Genomic DNA, 19,168 nt, shown 5'->3' with positions numbered 1-19,168 from the left:
CCACTGTGCCGCCCACAACTGTGTTCCCAGCTGACAAGGCTCCCTGCTGGGTCAGAGAGTGTGCGTCCAGCTTTCTCTTCCATCCCCTGAAGGCACTGCATCTGGCTGAGTACCGGGCAGGTACGGTAGTGTAGCGGTTAGCGTAACACTAGTACAGCGCCAGCGACCTGGGTTTAATTCTGGCCGCTGTCTGTAAGGAGTTTGCATGTTCTCCCCGTGTGTCTGCGCGGGTTGCCTCCGGGTGCTCCGGTTTCCTCCCACATTCCAAAGACGTACGGGTTAGGAAGTTGTGGGCATGTTATGTTGGCGCCGGAAGCATGGTGACACTTGCGGGCTGCCCCCAGAACACTCTGCGCAAAAGGTGCATTTCACTGTGTGTTTTGATGTACATGTGACTAATAAAGATATCTTGTCTTGTCTTATCTTATAAAATTCCACTCACTCTCCATTATCTCAGTGAGACCCTTGAGGTAGGAATCCTAGCAGGGAGTTCCAGATGGATATTTTACTGGAGAATTGGAAATGGGGGAAGAGGCAGTGGGGTTTGGGTCTCATAGCCAAGTCTTGCAATGTCCTCAGTCAGAACCCCCACTGGGAACCTCCATAACATTCACAAGAAAAACATAAATTAAACATAAATTATACACAATTTTTACAAGAAAGAACACAATTAGAACAAAAAAAAACAAAGTCCATTGTAGTGCAAAGTGGTCCCAGTGTTGCCATACTGAGGCAGTGATTAGGGTTGTGCCGGTTGGCTCAAGAACCAAATGGTTGAAGGGAAGTAGCTGTTCTTGAACCTGGTGGTGTGGGGACTTCAGGCTTCTGTACCTCCTGCCCGACGGGACCTGCGAGATGGCATGGCCTGGATGGTGGAGCTCTTTGATGATGGATGTTGCCTTCTTGAGGCAGTGCCTCCTGTAGATACTACTGATGGTGGGGAGGGATGTGCCCGTGATATATTGGGCTGGGTCCACTATTCTCTGCAGCCTCTTACACTCCTGCACATTTGAATTGTGGTACTAGACCATGATGTAACCTGTCAGGATACTTTCAACAGTAGAAGTTTGCTAGAGTGTTCGGTGACAAGCTGAACCTCCTGAACCTTCTAGGGAAGTAAAGACGCTGGCACACCTTCCTTGTGGTTGCATCTATGTGCTGGGCCCAGGACAGGTCATCCGATATGTTAACACCCAGGGATTTAAAGCTGCTGGCACAATTCGACAAGTGTTTGGTGCTTTCCAGAGTCATTCCTAGTGATCTACAGGGAGCAGGGGGACAGGGAGAGAAGGACTTTGCTTTAACATGACTGGGAGAATGAATGCAACATGACTGGGAGATGGAGCAGAGGACCTGCAGAAAGGACTAGCTGCTAGCAGAGCAGGCAGGAGGAAGAAGATGAGGGCTGTCTGCAGGCCATAACCACTCAGTATGTTCAGGGCACCAGGATGAGGGTTATTTGCATTTTCACAGCATTCCTCAGATCATCCCAAAACACCTTACAGCTAAAGAATCTCTTTTGAAATACAGTCTCAGGTGAGGTGAGGGAAGCCCAGCAACCAAACTGGGGTGAGGAATGGGTGGAGGGGTTTGGCTCTGATATCCTGTGCAAAGGCAGCACCTCCAACAGTATTCAACAGGAAACTCAGTCTGGATTTTTCCACTCAAGTGTCTGGATTATAATTTGAACCAAGAACCTTCTGGCACTGAGAGGGAAGTACTGGGAGGGTTGGAGCCGCTCCAACCGTGGCCAGGATGTGCAGGCACAACCACCTCCTGCCGTTTAGCGAGCGTTACCTCAGGTTATTCACTGTTGGGTCCTGTATGTGAGAGGGAAGCATGCTGTGCTCCGTGTTTGGGTGATGTGGCTCTCAGTTGAATAGCTGCCCTTGTCTACAAGATGGGTGGGGTGGGAATGAGTCTTGAGCAAGAACCAGGTTCGGTGACCTCCCAGGGGTTGTCTTGTCTGCTCTCTCAGTGCCAGTTGTGTGAGGGTGAGTGAAGCACTAATTGTTCGCTCACAAATCTGACTGATAAAGTTGAATGCTGGCAGTGCGGTACATTGAAATTCTTGCATCCTCAGGCTTAAAAGTCTGGACCTCACTGCCTACTGACCTGGTCTCTTGATTCCCTTTGGATACAGGACATTACTCCTCCTCCTCCTCACAGAACACAGAACAGTACAGCAAAGGAACAGGCCCTTCAGCCCACAATGTTGTGCCGAACTAATTAAACTAATAATTAAATGCCTAACTAAACTAAATCCCTTCTGCCTACACAATGTCCATATCCCTCTACTCTCTGCACATTCATGTGCCTGTCTAACAGCCTCTTAAACACCTCTATTGTATCTGCCTCCACCACCACCCCTGGCAGCACATTCCAGGCACCCACCACTCTCTGTGTAAAAAACTTGCCCCACACATCTCCTTTAAACTTTCCCCCTCTCACCTTAAGTGCACGTCCTCTCATATTAGACATTTCGACCCTGGGAAACAGACTCTGACTGTCTACTCCATCTATGCCTCTCATAATTTTATAAACTTCTATCAGGTCTCCCCTCAGCCTCCGCTGCTCCAGAGAAAACAACCCAAGTTTGTCTAACCTCTCCTTATAGCTCATGCTCTCTAATCCAGGCAGCATCCTGGTGAACCTCTTCTGCACCCTCTCCAAAGCCTCCACACCCTTCCTGTAATGGGGGGGGGCACCATATTATCCTCCTCCTCCCCACCTTCTCCAAGGCAGCATCTCAAAACCTCGGAGTCTGTTCCCTCCTGCGTTGGGTCGGTCTTTGCTGTTCCACAGGTCAGATTTACCTCTGCTACAGTCAGCATCACTTGTCCAGGGTTAATGCACCTCCCTTTGAGAGGTGCATACTGGCTTTAACGGGACTTGGCCACTCATCATTTTTGATTCTTTGCTGCTGTCTCCAGCCAATGAGCAGTCAGTGCTGTCAGGACATTGATATCTTTGAAGTTACCTGTCAGCAGATAGTTGGTGTGTTGCCTGTACTGCAGTCAACAGGCACAGGATAATCATACATGAACAACCTGTGAAAATTTTTGCTGCCCTGCTCTGTTTTGCTGCTGTGGGAATCTCTACACAAACACATCTTCCTTCACAAGCCATGAGAGACTCAACTACGATAAGAAGCTTCCCGTATTTATCACCCTTGGCACATCCCACATCTCGCCCACTGCCACAGTGTCCCAAGGCTAACCAGTGGGGTAGCAAACTCAACTTCGAACAGGACCACCCTGCCTGTTGTCCCACCACCCAGTACAGTGAGGTACTCCCTCCACAGCCCAGTGAACTTCTTGGCATCTGCCTTCTCGGCCTTGAGTTTCCATTGGGGGAGATCTTTCTGAACCCCCCACTCCGATGTTGATAGAAGGTGATTAGGTACAGCGGGAGACCTGCAGAACACCAAACCTCATACTGCAGTTACCAATCAGTTGCCTGCAGGTTCATAAGCTAACAGTGGGGTTGCCATAGGAACAGGAGGCCACTTAGACCCTGGAGCCTCTTCCTGTCATTCAATAATTGTGGCTGATCTGTGACCAAACTCCAATTAAATAAGTATGATGTGTGATCAGCATTAAATATAAGAAGCGCAGAAGACAATCTACACACAATAACCTCCCACAAACTGCACTGTGATAATAACCAAATAATCTGCTACCAGTGAAGTTGAGAGAGGTATAAATATAGGACAGCGGGAACAACTCCCCTCATCTTCTTCTGAATAGTGCCACAAGTTTCAGTAACAGCCTCAGTTTAATGTCTCACATTCAATGGTGTAGTGCTCCCTTTGTACAGCACCAGAGTGTCAGCCTAGAGTTTTGTGTTTAGATTTCTGAAATGGGATTTAAACCCACAGCCTCTGACTCAGAGGCATGTTTGCATAGGGAAATCCCAGCACTCAAAATACATTCTGCCATCTATGTTAATCATGATGTTGGTGTGAGTAAGAGGAAGCAAATGACAGAAAGATATTATTGGATCCAAGATTATAAATATACAGGACACCTTCTTGAAACCAGTCTTACTCCAATAAAAGGTGGAAGGAGCAGTCCTGTTAAATCAATCATCTGGACCCTGGACTGTGGATCCAACATTTATACCAGATTCTTTGTCTTCTAATGATAAGTAGAATGAGCTGCCAGAGGAAGTGATAGAGGCGGGTACAATAACAACGTTTAAAAGGCATTTAGACAGACACATGGATAGGAAGGGTTAAGAGGGATAGGGGCCAATTGGAGGCAAATGGGACTAGTTCAGGTAGGCAACCTGTTTGGCATGGACCAGTTGGGCCGAAGGGCCTGTTTCTGTGCTGTATGACTCTATGACAGGTCCCGAAACGTTGACTGTCCATTTCCCACCACAGATGCTGCCCGACCCACTGAGTTCCTCCAGCGTTTTGTGTGTCGCTCTGGATTCCAGTGTCTGCAGTCTCCTGTGTCGCCTGAGCAGAGATTGAGCCTGCTGATGCCTCAAGCTACGAGGCCCGCAGCAATAAAAGGGACAAGATTTCACAACCTAGAATGTGCTGCTTATTGTTCAGGCCTGTTAACTAACCACACACAGCTGTCACTTGTACTGTGATACTCACATCAGGGGAAGTGTGTGTAAGACCATGGGTTCAAGGTTACAACAATATTCATACACAACCTCTCCGGCTCACCTCAGCAAACTCACTGACTTTCCCGCACCTGGTCTAGGACACACGGCATCATCTGGTGCACTGCCTTCAGGCCACGAGCGCCTCCCTCCCCAGTTTTATCATATTACCAGCACCCACATGATCAAATCCTCCAGCTTATCTTTCCCTTTCTCTGGTTCAGAGATTTAACATTTTTCTTGCTCATTTGCAGGATCTGTGCATAGTTGGCTATCCCAGCATTTATTGCCCATCCCTAACTGTCTGTGAAAAGGTGGGGATGAGACACCACCTTGAACCACTGCGGTCCTCCCACAGTGCTGTTGGGGAGGGAGTCCCAGGATTTGGACCCAGTGACGATGAAGGAACGGTGGTATGTTTCCGAGTCAGGACAGTGTGTGACTGGGAGGGGAACCTGCAGGTGGTGGTGTTCCCCTGCGCCTGTTGCCCTCATTCTTCTTGGTGGTAGAGGTCGTGGGTTTGGGAGGTGCGGTCGGAGTAGCCTGGGCAAGTAACTGCAGTGCATTTTGAAGACGGTGCTCACTGCAGCCACTGTGTGCCAGTGGTGGAGGGAGGGAGTGTTTGGAGAGGTGGACGCTCGACAGGACTGCTTTGTTCTGGATGGTGCGGAGCTTTTTGAGAGGTGTTGGAGTTGCACTCTTCCACGCATGTGGAGAGCGTTCCATCACACTCCTGACCTGTGGCTTGTCAATGGTGAAAAGGCTTTGAGGTGTCAGGAGGTGAGTCACTCACCACAGGATACCCAGCCTCTGACCTGCTCTTGTAGCCACAGTGTTTATGTGACTGGTCCTGTTGAGTTTCAGGTCAATGGTGACTCCCAGGATGTTTGTGGTGGGGGACTTGGTGATGATAATGTCATTGAATGTCAAAGGTGGGTGGTTACACTCTCGCGTGTTGGAGATGGTCATTGCCTGTCAATTCTGTGGTATGAATGTTATTTATCACTTATCAGCCTGTGCCTGAATGCTGTCCAGGTTTTGCTGCTTCATTTAGAGTCATAGAGCACTACAGCACAGAAACAGGCCATTCGGCCCATCCAGTCCATGCCGACCTGATCTTCTGCTAGTCCCATCTACCTGCACCCGGACCATATCCCTCCAAACCCCTCCCATCCATGTACCTATCCAAACCTCTCTTAAATGTTACAATTGAACCCGCATCCACCACTTCTGCTGGCAGCTCGTTCCACACTCGCACCACCCTCTGAGTGAAGTAGCCCTCCTCAGATTCCTCTTAAATAGAACCATAGAACACTACAGCACAGAAAACAGGCCATTTGGCCCTTCTAGTCTGTGCCGAAACTTTATTCCGCTAGTCCTATTTACCTGCACCCAGTCCATAACCCTCCAGACCTCTCCCGTCCATGTACCTATCCAATTTATTCTTAAAACTTAAGAGTGAGCCCACATTTACCACATCAGATGGCAGCTCGTTCCACACTCCCACCACTCTCTGAGTGAAGAAGTTCCCCCTAATGTTCCTCTTTCAATCTACCTGTGATGCCACTAAAATTTTAGATCTGAGACTGATAGATTTCACCTTTCACCCTAAACCGATATCCTGTAGTTCTAGTCTCACCCAACCTGAGGGGAAAGAGCCTGCATGCATTCAACCTATCTATACCCCTCGTAGTTTTGTACACCTCTATTAGATCTCCCCTCATTCACCTGCACTCCAGGGAATTTTTCCCAGGGCGAAAATAGCTAACACGAGGGGGCATAATTTTAAGGTGATTGGAGGAAGGTATAAGGGGGATGTCAGGGGTAAGTTTTTTACACAGAAACGCACTGCCTGCAGAGGTTGTGGGAGCAGATACATTAGGGACATTTAAAAGGCTCTTAGATAGACACATGAATGACAGAAAAATGGAGGGCTATGTAGGAGGGAAGGGTTAGATAGATCTTAGAGCAGGATAAAATGTTGACACAACATCGTGGGCCGAAGGGCCTGTACTGTGCTGTAATGTTCTATGTATATGTTCTATTCAACATTTCCCTTTAACCCAGGTCCTCAAGTCCCAGCAACATCCTTGTAAATTTTCTCTGCACTCTTTCAAGCTTATTGATATCTTTCCTGTAGGTAGGTGACCAGAACTGCACACAATACTCCAAATTCGGCCTCACCAACGTCTTGTACAACTTCAACATAACATCTCAACTCCTGCACTCAGTGCACTGATTTATGAAGGCCAAAGTGCAAAAAGCTCTCTTTACGACCCTATCTACCTGTGACGCCACTTTCAAGGAACTATGGATCTGTATTCCCAGGCCCCTTTGTTCTACCGCACACCTCAGAGCCCCACCATTCACTGTGTAAGTCTTACCCTGGTTTGTCCTCCCAAAGTGCAACACCTCACACTTGTCTGCATTAAATTCCAGCTGCCATTTTTCAGCCCATTTTCCTAGCTGGTCAAGATCACACCGCAAGGAGTTGTGAATGGAATCAAACACTGCAGTAATGTCCTGGGGCCAGGATGACTGACGTCAAATTATGTTTGGGCAACAAGCGCGATAGGAGGTTGAAGAACTTGGCCAAAACCCTGCGTCAAACCCATGTTGTGGCAAGTTAACTTGCTTTAATTGGATAAAAGGGAATAGAAGGGTGGAGGTAAGATGAAGGTTTGTAAAGAACTCTGAGGTCTACCCAAACGAATGGGTATTTGACGTGCATTGTTAAATGCAGAGCTGGAGGACACAGTTTTAGAATGAGCTGATCCTAGAAGAGAGCACAGGAACAATAATCCAGCAACACCACTGATGACGGATAGGTCCAAGTGGGAGTGGGATGAGGAATTAAAAGGCAACAGGAAACTCAGGATCACTCCTGTGGACTGAGCCCAGGCGCTCCGCAAAGTGATCACCCAATCTGCAAGTGGTTTCAACACTGAATTCAGGGCACTGGATTGGAAGAAGTGCAAGTGAATGGCTGCTTCACCTGGAAAGACCGTTTGGGTCGCTGGAAGATGGGAAAGGAGTGGGTGATAGAACAGGAGTTGCTTCCACTCCAGTTGCAAGCAAAGTTGAGTTGTAGGTGGGGACGGAAGAGTGGACCAGGGACCGGTCCCTTTGAACTGCTGAAAGGGGAGGGGAGTATGTGTTTGGTGGTGGGATCTTGTTGGAGAAAGCAAGTTGGTGAAAGAGGCAGAGATGGTAGGGAGGGCAGTGGGTGGAACAGAGGGAATTTCTCTCACAACATGAAATGATGTGGCTGTTAAGGGGGAGTTAAGCACCTTTGTGGAATGTGTTGCTGGTATAGTGACGTTTGGGTGATGTTGTATAGTCTGGCCTACTGGCATCTGCTGCGCAGGTCACAATACATAAATGAATGAAAAAAAGAGGGGGATAAGAATGGCAGCACAAGTGGGAGTCTTGATACAAACAGGGAGAAAGAGGGAGTTATCTGAAGTTGTGGAATTCGATATTTACTCTTGTTGGCTGCAACATGCCCAGACAGAAGATGAGCTATTGTTACTTGGGCTTGTGTTGGGCCTCGTTGTCACACTCCAGGAGGCCACAGACAGAGAGGTGCAAGGGGGATGGGGAATTAAAGTGGCAGGGAGTCAGAACTCAGGGTCACTCCACCAGCTCCAACACCAGTTCCGAAAGGGCCGTTGATCTGAAATGTTAACTCTCTCCACAGATGCTGCCTGACCTGCTGAGTGTTTCCAGCATTTTCTGTTTTTATTTCAGATTTCCAGCATCTGCAGTTTTTGTTTGATTTTCGCTCTATGGCTTCTGTTGCTTGGAGCTTACCGGGTTGTCTGTGAGGTGCTGTCTGAGAACGCCTATTGATGCGGGGTCCTCGAGACATTTATAGAACATAGAACACAGAACATAGAACAGCACAGCACAGGAACAGACCCTTCGGCCCACCATGTCTGTGCTGAACACGACGCTGAATTAAACAAAACCCCTTCTGCCTGCACATGGTCCATCTCCCTCCATTCCCTGCGTATTCACGTGTCTATCTAACAGCTTCTTACACACCACTATTGTATCTACCTCCACCATCACCCCTGGCAGCACATTTCAGACACCCACCACGCGGTGTAAATAACTTGCCTTGCACATCTCCTTTGAATTTACCCCCTCTCACCTTAAATGCATGTCCTCTAGTATTCGACATTTCAACCCTGGAGAAAAAGACTGTGACTGTCTATTTATGCCTCTCATAATTTTATAAACCTCTATCAGGTCTCCCCGCAGCCTCCACCGCTCCAGAGAAAACAACCCAAGTTTGTCCAACCTCTCCTTATAGCTCATGCCCTCTAATCCAGGCAGCATCCTGGTGAACCTCTTCTGTACCCTTTCCAAAGCCCCCACACCCTTCCTGTAAAGGGGCGACCTGAACTACACACAATACTCCAAGTGCAGCCTAACCAAAGTTTTATTCAGCAGCAACACTACTTTTTTTGCAACAACGTTTCTGTTACTGCTGTTGTCTTCGGGTCAGACTGATGGAAGTAACGGAGCAGGTTAGGCAGTGGTCAGTCCATTTATTGGCACCTGCCATGACACAGGTGACGCAGACACCCTCGTGGTCTTCTGCTCAGGCAACGCCATAACCTGGCAGGTGTTGCCATCATGTCTACAGCTTGTCTCTCCGATAAAACGGTCCTGGTTTTAACAACACTGTGCTCCAAGCATTTTCTCAGCAGGACGGCTCCACTGGAGTAGCCTTCCCTACTCCCTCCTTGCTGCTGACACTTTCCCAGAGGATTCCGCAATAAATAGCACAAGGCCACCCGGATGTACAAGGAGTCTCTAATGAGATGTTAAGAGTTATTCTAATTATGGCCAGTCGCTTCTGAAGAAACACGACCCACACAGTCAGAATAACCTCCCTTGCCTGTACTTTGCTGATGTGTGACCTTTGATGTGGAATTCTGTCCAGAGATTTTGTGAGTCTCACCATCTGAGACAGCATTCCCAGAAAATAATTAAAGTCACTTAACTTTAAATTACACACTTGGCCCTGCCTTTAAAGAACAGCTTATTCTGTCCTGTAATTTCTGTCCTGTAATTTCTGTCCAGGCTTAAACCACTCGATCCAATAGCCATATTTCATGCTGTGAGTTTAGAAAATGAAAGGGCTGATTGAACTTGTGACAATGAGTGATTAAGTTACACACCTGGGAGCTGCTGTCAAAGGTCCAGCCAGTTTTCACTGTAATTCCAGAATGTGGGGCTGATGCGTGAAGGGTGGGGTTGAACTAAAAGCCAGAGGCAGTGTAAGAGAGGGGTGAGGATAGCAGTGGCAGGGTTAGAGGAGCTCGCAGAGGTGAGGAGGAGGCAACAGCATGACCTACACACAGGGGAGCTTTAAACATGAGGCATTGGAGGACCAGGTGCCGACACCAGAGTGATGGGAGAACAGGAATTGGCGCAGGAGAAGGTTACAGACAGCTGATGAGCTGCAGTTGTGTGAGCTGTTTCTTGGTGAGCAGCCCTCTCACCTCTGGGCTCAGGTGTTGTGGGTTTGAGTCCAACTCTGGGGACTTGTGCACCAAATATCTGTGCCTGTGCTGAGGGAGTGCGACACAGGTTGGTGCACTCTTTTTCTACATAAGGCCCCATCTGCTCTCTAAAGGTAAAAGATCACACAGCATTATTTTGGAAAAGAACTGGGAAAACTATCCCTTGTCTAGGACCACATTTATCACTCAAATACAGATTATCTGGGTGTTATTAGATTGCATTCTGTGGAATCTTGCTGTCTGGGGTACTTCTTAAATCACAATCGTGACAACAACTCCAGAAGTGTTTAATTGGCTTTGGGATGTCCTGAGGAAGTGAAATGAGCTCGAAAGATGCACCTTCTTATCCTGGATGGCAGTCACACTGCACTGGCCCAGCAATGGTGCCAGCTCTCACCTCCTACCACTGAGTCACTGACTCATTGAAGATGCCATGGGATTCGAGCACAGCGGGAAGAGGCAGCAGGAGATGCTGGAGTACACAAGAGATTCTGCAGATGCTGGAAATCTGGAGCAACACACACACAATGCTGGAGGAATTCAGCAGGTCAGGCAGCATCTATGGAGGGAAATGGACAGTTGATATTGGCCTGCCGCTGAGAGAGGGGTGCAGGAGGATGAGTGGTCACATCACTCTGGGCCAAGTGTGGATCACCTGGTGGGATGCAGCTGTGCAGAGCATTACAGAAAGTTCATTAAATCAGTAAAGATTTCCCAGGATATTACCAGCAATGCAGAACCACGGTTATATCACAAGAGTTCAGATACCAGAACTGTTTCTTTTGGAGTAGAGAGGTTTGAGGAGATATGGGATGTCACCAAAGACTCTTGCAAATTTCTACAGATGTGCGGTGGAGAGCATTCTGACTGGTTGCATCACCGCCTGGTATGGAGGCTCCAATGCACAGGATCGAAAGAGGCTGCAGAGGGTTGTAGACTCAGCCAGCTCCATCACGGGCACAACCCTCCACACCGTCGAGGACATCTTCAAGAGGCGGTGCCTCAAGAAGGTGGCATCCATCATTCAGGACCCTCACCACCCGGGACATGCCCTCTTCACGTTACTACCATCGCAGAGGAGGTACAGGAGCCTGAAGACCCACACTCAACAATTCAGGAACAGCTTCTTCCCCTCCGCCATCAGATTTCTGAATGGTCCATGAACCCATGAACTCTACCTTGTTATTCCTCTTTTGCACTATTTATTTATTTTTGCAACTTATAGTAATTTCTATGTCTTGCACTGTACTGCTGCCGCAAAACAACAGATTTCACAACATGTCAGTGATGATAAACCTGATTTTGATTCTGAGGCTTACAAGGGGCTTTTTAAAAGCTGGTTTTATTCTCAGTGGGGTCAAATGCCTTTAAGTGGAAGGTTGTGGGAGCTCGCTACGCTTCGACAGAGTGTAACTGAAGCAGAGGCCATTGTATATTTTAAAGACAACATGGATGAGTATTGCGCTGCAGAGGAAGGTGCAGGGAGAGAGCAGGGGATTGAGACTGCTCTTGACAAAGCAGCAGCACAATGAGCACAAGCCAAGTGGCCTCCTTATGAGCAGCGAATGTCTATGGCTCCAGCTGAGGCACTACCTAAGCCATGTTTATCGGAACAGGTGCACGGATGTGGTTGTAAGACTCGCCCTTCTTTGCAAATGTGAATGTAGGACAAGTGACTGCTGTGCATGTCAGCAGCTCACCTTCACCTTTGCAGGCCTTAAATCATTGGAACTTTGCATTTTAGTCAAACCCACTCATTGTAGAATGCAAAGGTGTTCTCGTCCACCACCCAGCTGAGGTGCCCACCGACCGCCATGCCCCCCCCCACCCCTCCTGACTGAAGGGTTCCGTCAGACTCCATTCCCAGTGCAGTGTCTCCCTCAAAGGGATCTACCTCCTTCTGTCCCTCAGCTTCATCCACTGGGAATGGGCATTCCATGAGTGGAGAGTGGGCGAAGCTATTCGATTGTGGGAGGCATCTCACAAAAGGGCCCAATCACTAGCTCCCAGGCCATTTGGGATTGATGTCGGTTCACAAGCTGCCGCTCTAGCAGAGACTGGCTAACTCAGCATAGGGCAGGAATCAAAGGCGAGAGCAGGGATTTCATGGGATAAAGCAGCAGGCTCAATGGTTGACTTCAGTTCCTGTGTTTCCCTTTGTACTAGTTTCCCCGACACAATCTAAAGCTTCAGGCCTCCTGAGATCAATTGGTTCTGACACCTAACGTCAGAAGAACAGACAGGCCTGGCCTAAACCAATCGAGTAATGAAGTCATTCCTTTGTACTTCCTCATGTCACCTCTTCGTAGCAAAGTACAGATAACAGTAAAACTCAACCAGTAAAAATAATTAGAATGCATGGAAAGAGCAAACAGTAAATGAGTAATTATTGTGACCCAGATGCTTTGCAAATACTACACTAGCACTGGCTAGTGATACCATTTCCAGTGCTCCAGTTAACGAAGTCTTGCCAAATTCCTGCCTCACTCATTGAAACAAGTTAATGATTTGGTTGAAACAAAAACAGAAAATGGTGGAAGAACTCAACCAGTCGGGCAGTGTCTGTGGGAAGAGAGACCAGTTAACGCTTCGGTTCGGCAACCCTTCCTCAGAGCTGGCGCAAGAGTGGAGCTGACCCAAAGCGTTAACTGGTACCTCTTCCCACAGATGCTGCTGGACTGGCTGAGTTCTTCCAGCATTTCAGCTTTTGTTTTGGATTCCGGCAGCTGCAGTTTTATTTGGTTTTCGGTGATTTGCTCAAATTGTTGTGAATGGGATTAACATAATCCATCGGTGAAAGTTAACAACCCTCTCCTGTCAATAGCACTGTATAGAAAGAAATCATCAACAAACAGTTCACTTCTGATCAGATTTAGCCGCTTAGGTGGGATCCCAAGATATGAGGGCTGAAGGCTGTGTTTCTGTGCTGTATGACTCTATGGAGACAATGGACAAATGGCTTCCTTCTGTGCTGTAACATAATCTCATATCTCATATTCTTGGGATCCTAAGCAGCAGCTCTACCCACTGCGCCACCGTGCCACCCCTCTCTTTCAGCACTGTTGGCTGAAAGGTAAATATTGACCAGGATTTAAGGGAGGGCTACTTTACGTTTAAATCCACCTGAGAGGGCGGTGAACATCTCGGTTTAAAATCTCATCCAAACATCGCCACTGACAGGGCAGCACCATGTCAGAGGACCAGCCTAGACTTTGCATTCAAGTCTCTGCAGAGGGACTTGAACCCGTGACCCAACTCGGAGACAGAAGTGGGACCCACCAATCAGCAGTTACTATGCCAGTTGTATAATGTGTGCTGGAAACAGTGGGAGATAGTCACAGAGTCATACAGCACGGAAACAGGCCCTTTGGCCCAACTGGTCCATGCCAACCAAGATACTTATCTAAGCTAGTCTATGTGCCCGTGTTTGGCCCATATCCTCTGAACCTTTCCTATTCATGTACCTGTCCAAGTGTCTTTTAGATGTTGTTATTGTACGTGCCTCAACCACTTCCTCTGGCAGCTCGTTCCATATACTCAGTGTGAAGAAGTTGTCCTTCAGGTCCCTTTTAAATCTTTCCCCTCTCACCTTAAACCTCCGCCCTTTAGCTTTTGATTCCCTTTCCCTGGGGAAAAAAAACCATGTGCATTCACCCTATCTATGCCCCTCATGTTTTTATACACCTCTATAAGGTCACCCCTCTGTCTCCGATGCTCCAGGGAATAAAGACCTAGCCTGCCCAACCTCTCCCTTGTAAATCTTCTCTGCACTTTTTCCAGCTTAATGACGTCCTTCCTATAACAGGGTAATTAAACTGTACACAGTACACTAGGTGTGGCCTCACCAACATCTTGTACAACTGCAACATAACTCAAACTTCTCTAAGTGCCCATAATTCTTTCCCCCGATTACAGTCTCTGCACCGTCGAGGTCACACTGACTGCTCCGCAGTTGCCAACATGTCCTGCACTCCTTTGTCTGATATTTGCCATTTTCCAGCTTCCTGGCACCTCCCTTGTCCGGAAGGAGGACTGGAAGATCAGGGCAAGTTCTTATGCGACCTCCACCCCCACCTCCTCAACAACCCAGGAGGCATCCCACCGAGTCCAGGTGGTTTATTCACTTCAGGCTTTGCCGGCCTTTGTAACACGTCCTCCTGGTCAATGTTCACCACATCCATTCTCTCCCCACTCCCCTTTCTGCTGTGGCTTTGCACCGTCCTCTCCCTTGGTAAAGGGTGTATAAAAGTACTCTTCTAGCATTGCATCATAAGCATTCATCACCCTCTTGATCGCGACATGATCCCAGCCCTTATCCAACTGCTTATTTACTATTACAGACTCATAAAAGAGTTTAGGGTTCCCCTTTAAGTCATTGACCATTCGATTCTCATGTTTGGCCTTTGTCCATCTTATTTCCTTTTCACTTCTCTTTCAGCTTAATATACTCAGGACAGTTCTCACTGAAACAATCTCTCCTACTGTTCCATTAGATTTACCAATATTTGTTTCTGCTTTTTGTTTTGCACAGATCCCTCTCGATACCATTAAAGTTGACCCTCCTCTACTTAAGAGGTTCTACTTCAGATTTCTACTTGCCCTTCTCCATTGCCAAATAAACTCTCACTATGCACTGATCACTACTCCCCCAGGTGCTCCCCAGTAACTTGTCCACCTCCACCCTACTGTCCAGATTGACCAATGCCTCATTCTTTGGTTGGCTGAAAACACATTGGTCCACACTGGAAAAAGATCATGGGAGCAGAATTAGGCCATTCGGCCCATCGAGTCTGATCTGCCATTCAATCATGGCTGATTTCTTTCAACCCCATTCTCCTGCCTTCTCCACGTACCTTAACCCCTTTACCAATCAAGAACCTATCAATTTCTGTCACCTATCAATGACTTGGCCCCTACAGCCCTCTGTGGCAACAAATTCCACAGATTCACCACACACTGGCTGAAGAAATTCCTCCTCATCTCAGTTCTGAAGGGACGCCCTTCTATTATGAGGCTGTGCCCTCTGGTCCTAGACTCTCCTTCTGATGGAAACATCCTCTCCACGTCCACTCTATCCAGGCCTTTCAGTATCCGGTAGGTTTCAATGAGATCCCCCCTCATCCTTCTGAACTCCATTGAGCACGGGCCCAGAGATATCACACGCTCCTCAAATGTTAAGATTTTCATTCCTGGGATCATTCTTGTGAACCTTCTCTGGACCCTTTATATTTTTGGCCAGTTTACCCTCGTATTTCACCTTCTCCTCCCTTATAGCTTTCTTAGATGTCCTCTGTTGGCTTTCAAAGGCTTCCCAATCCTCTGGCTTCCCACTAACCTTTTCCATATTGTATGCTTTCTCTTTCACTTTTATGCTATCCCTGACTTCCCTTGTCAGCCATGGTTGGCTCGCCCTCCCCTTAAGTGTGCTGCTTCTTCCTTGGGATGAAATTCTGCTGTGTCTCCTGAATTACTCCCAGAAATTCCTGCCATTGCTGCTCCACCGTCTTCCCTGCTAGGGTCCCCTTCCAATCATGTCTCTATAGTTACCCTTACTCAACTGTAAAACTGTTACATCTGACTTCAGCTTCTCCCTCTCAAACTGCAGGGTGAATTCTATCATTATGGTCACTGCCTCCGAAGGATTCTTTCACCTCAAGCTCCCTGATCAAGTCTGCCTCATTGCACAACACCAAATCCAGAATTGCCTGTTCCCCAGTGGGCTCTGCCACAAGCTGCTCTAAAAAGCCATCTTGTAGACATTCCACAAATTCCTTCTCTTGCAGTCCACTACCACCTGATTTTCCCAGTTTACCTGCATAATGAACTCACCCATGATCACTGTGACATTGCCTTTCTCAGATGCCTTTTCTATCTACTGGTGTAATTAGTACCACACATCCTGGCCAGTATTCGGAGGCCTGTACATAACTCCCATGAGGGTCTCTTTACATTTGTGGTTCCTCAATTCCACCCACAAAGGGAATACTACTGAAATTCTACTCCTCCTTTGCCGGATAACATTGGACCAGTTAAGATTAGGATGTACAAGTTCCATCAATATCACAACACTACAATTTTTGAATGTCCTTGCAACGTCCCAATGACTTCATTCTGCCTCTGACCCTGTCACAAGTTGATGATCTGCAGAATACCCCAAACAGCACGGACGGTCCCTTAAAGCTTCTCAATTCTAACCAAATTAAATCCATAATTGATCCCACAAAGACAATGGGATTCTGTAATCTCCTGTGTATCAATGACAGTAACCATGGGATTCTGTAATCTCCTGTGTATCAATGACAGTAAACATGGGATTCTGTAATCTCCTGTGTATCAATGACAGTAAACATGGGATTCTGTAATCTCCTGTGTATCAATGACAGTAAACATGGGATTCTGTAATCTCCTGTGTATCAATGACAATAAATATGGGATTCTGTAATCTCCCAGTGTATCATTGACAGCAAACATGGGATTCTGTACAAACATGGGATTCTGTAATCAGTGTATCATTGAGAATACACACAATCTCCCCATGTATAATTTACTGCAATCATTGGTTGATTATCTGTTTATCATAATCTGAAGAATGGATTTGTTTTACTATCTCTGTTGAAGGCCAGTGTTTCACAGGGTACTTCAAATTTTGTTCAGGCTCGAGGATCAGCCTCAGGATCCTCCTTGGTAAATTGTCATCTGCTGATTTCAGGCAGTTGACAGACCCCTGAAGACATCAGTTACCATTTGGTGTGTGGATGAGGATTAGCGAGCCACACATCAATATGTACCAGACAATGAAAGCAAACCATTTTCTTCCTCACTGTGACCACATCACTCGTGCCGAGTGCAGCCCTGCTTGAAGCACCTGTGGGTCAGTCACTCCCACCAGCAAACAGTCGCAGTCCAACCCACAGAAGGCAAGTGTGTTTGCACAGTGCATTCTGCTGAGATTGAGAATGCTAACATATGGTCAACGGGAAAGCAAGACCCCATGCTTAAATCACTTACACCAAGTCGGAATCACTCATTAACAAGCATTTAACGTGGTATAATGAAGCCAGTGTCCCTAGAAAGATATTAATATCCTTGGTCACTATAGGGGAATAATTAGCTACCTCATTATTATGCAACTGAAACTTTATGACAATATAACAAGCTGGAACGTCAGAAGTTAATATTTAACATAAAATCTGTCACAGTGAAGTCTGCATAATACTTTAGGCCTGAATTAATAATTCATAACATGGGACAGACATCAATTATTGAAAAGGACAAGAGCTGTGCTTTGACTTGCTTTTAAAAATATGAGAAAGAAAGTTTGAGCAGTTAAGATATTGAAGCACAGACCTTGGCCTGTACCGAGCTGTGCTGTGGCTCACTCACACAGTTCAGACTCCAACTCAGTCTCTCAGATCGTGAACAGCTTTAGACAGTGCTCATGTTCTCCAATTATTAGGAAGAGGAAGACACGCGCTGAGTACTGCATTTGTTCTTACCCTGAAAAACCGGCCCTGGACTGTGAAGGAACTCTCGTCATCAAATGTCAAAGTGGTAGAAATTTACCAAAAAAGAAAGCAGACAAATCACAGATCAGTCTGCAAACTGAATTCTGTTTTGTTTCTTGCTGTACCCAGAACTGGAAGGCAGCCCAATGGAAGCAAGACACACCTACACCCAGTGAGGAGCAACCCTCTGACATCAGCAGGATGTTAAAACAACAGCAGAGTTTCCCTCCTTAATGATCATCTTATCACGGATCTGAAGTGGCCTCTCTCGTGTGTGAAAAGAGGAAGGATTTTGTAGAATGCAGACAATGGTGTGCCGATGTAATCACACTTTGCAAAGTCTGACAGCCCAACCCTCTCCACCCACCCAACTTTTCAGCAAGTGCACTCCCTCCGTCAGCAATGAGAAGTGTGCTTTTTAAAATGAAACTGCAACTAACCAGTTAACCCCTTGTTGTCCAAACTTGTTTGGGAGCTTCCTGTACTGCAGACCCACTCACACTGAGACACCACAGTGACCTGTTTTTAAAACCTGACAGAAACAAAAGCACTGTGTAGGTACTCTTAACGTCAGAAGGCCCGTTCTGCGGACAGAGTCCATAATCAGGCTGACATTCAGGCAGCCTTCTTCTGCACACTTAAGTTTCTGAGGGGGGGTTGACAAGGTGGATGTTGAGAGGATGTTTACAGCAGCCAGCATAATCAAAGACCCCACCCACCCATTCTCTCTTCTCCTCCCTCCGATCGGGCAGAAGATACAAAAGCCTGAAAGCACGTACCACCAGGCTCAAGGAGAGCATCTATCCCGCTGCTATAAGACTATTGAATGGACCTCTTGTACAATAAGGTGGACTCTTGACCTCACAATCTACCTCGTTATGGCCTTGCGCCTTATTATCTGCCTGCACTGCACTTTCTCTGTAACAGTCCACAGCCTCTGCCACGGGAGGGGCAGGTGGTGATGATGGGTAGGTGGGTGGGTCCCACTCTTTCTGCTGCTTGCACTTGTCCTCTGTGCACTCCCATGGGGGAGATCTTCTGTGCTCTGTGCCTTCCCGGTATTCCTTGTCCATTTTGAGCGGTCATAGATCCAGGTACTTCCACAAGCCTGTGGGAATGTTACATTTTTCAAGGAGGCTTTGAGAACATCCTTGAACCTTTTCCTCTATTCACTTGGTAATCTCTTCCCATGGCTGAGCTCGGAATAGAGTGTCTGTTCTGGGCGTCTGGTGTCGGCCATTGGAGCTGACTGTGTGTAATTAAGGCTTGAGTGCTGGGGATGTTGGCCTTTGGGAAGGTCACTGACATTGATCCATCCAATGGATTTGGAGGAGTTGGTGGAGGCACAATTGGCAGTGGGAGACTCCTGCTGTCGTTACCACAATAGGACTCGTCTCCTTTGTTGAAGATGTACACTTATGGTGTTTCTGAGATGTGCTCAACACGTCACGGAAACCAGCCTCCCCTCCATTGTCTCTGTCTACACTTCCCACTGCCTCGGTAAAG

General features: G+C 47.3%; 1 protein-coding gene across 1 annotated transcript in view; it reads right to left on the bottom strand.

The window, feature by feature from the left end:
* Positions 1-17,954, bottom strand: part of LOC127566951 (diacylglycerol kinase beta-like) — a 122,650-nt gene extending 104,696 nt beyond the window's left edge. Inside the window, exon 1 of the mRNA XM_052009513.1 lies at positions 17,654-17,954. The gene's annotated coding sequence lies outside the window, so the exon portion shown is untranslated. The remainder of the gene's footprint in view (positions 1-17,653) is intronic.
* Positions 17,955-19,168: the final 1,214 nt, after the last annotated feature.

The sequence above is a fragment of the Pristis pectinata genome, chromosome X, assembly GCF_009764475.1.
Source record: "Pristis pectinata isolate sPriPec2 chromosome X, sPriPec2.1.pri, whole genome shotgun sequence".
NCBI classification, from domain to species: Eukaryota; Metazoa; Chordata; class Chondrichthyes; order Rhinopristiformes; family Pristidae; genus Pristis; species Pristis pectinata.
This window is presented reverse-complemented; position numbering and strand designations above follow the sequence as displayed.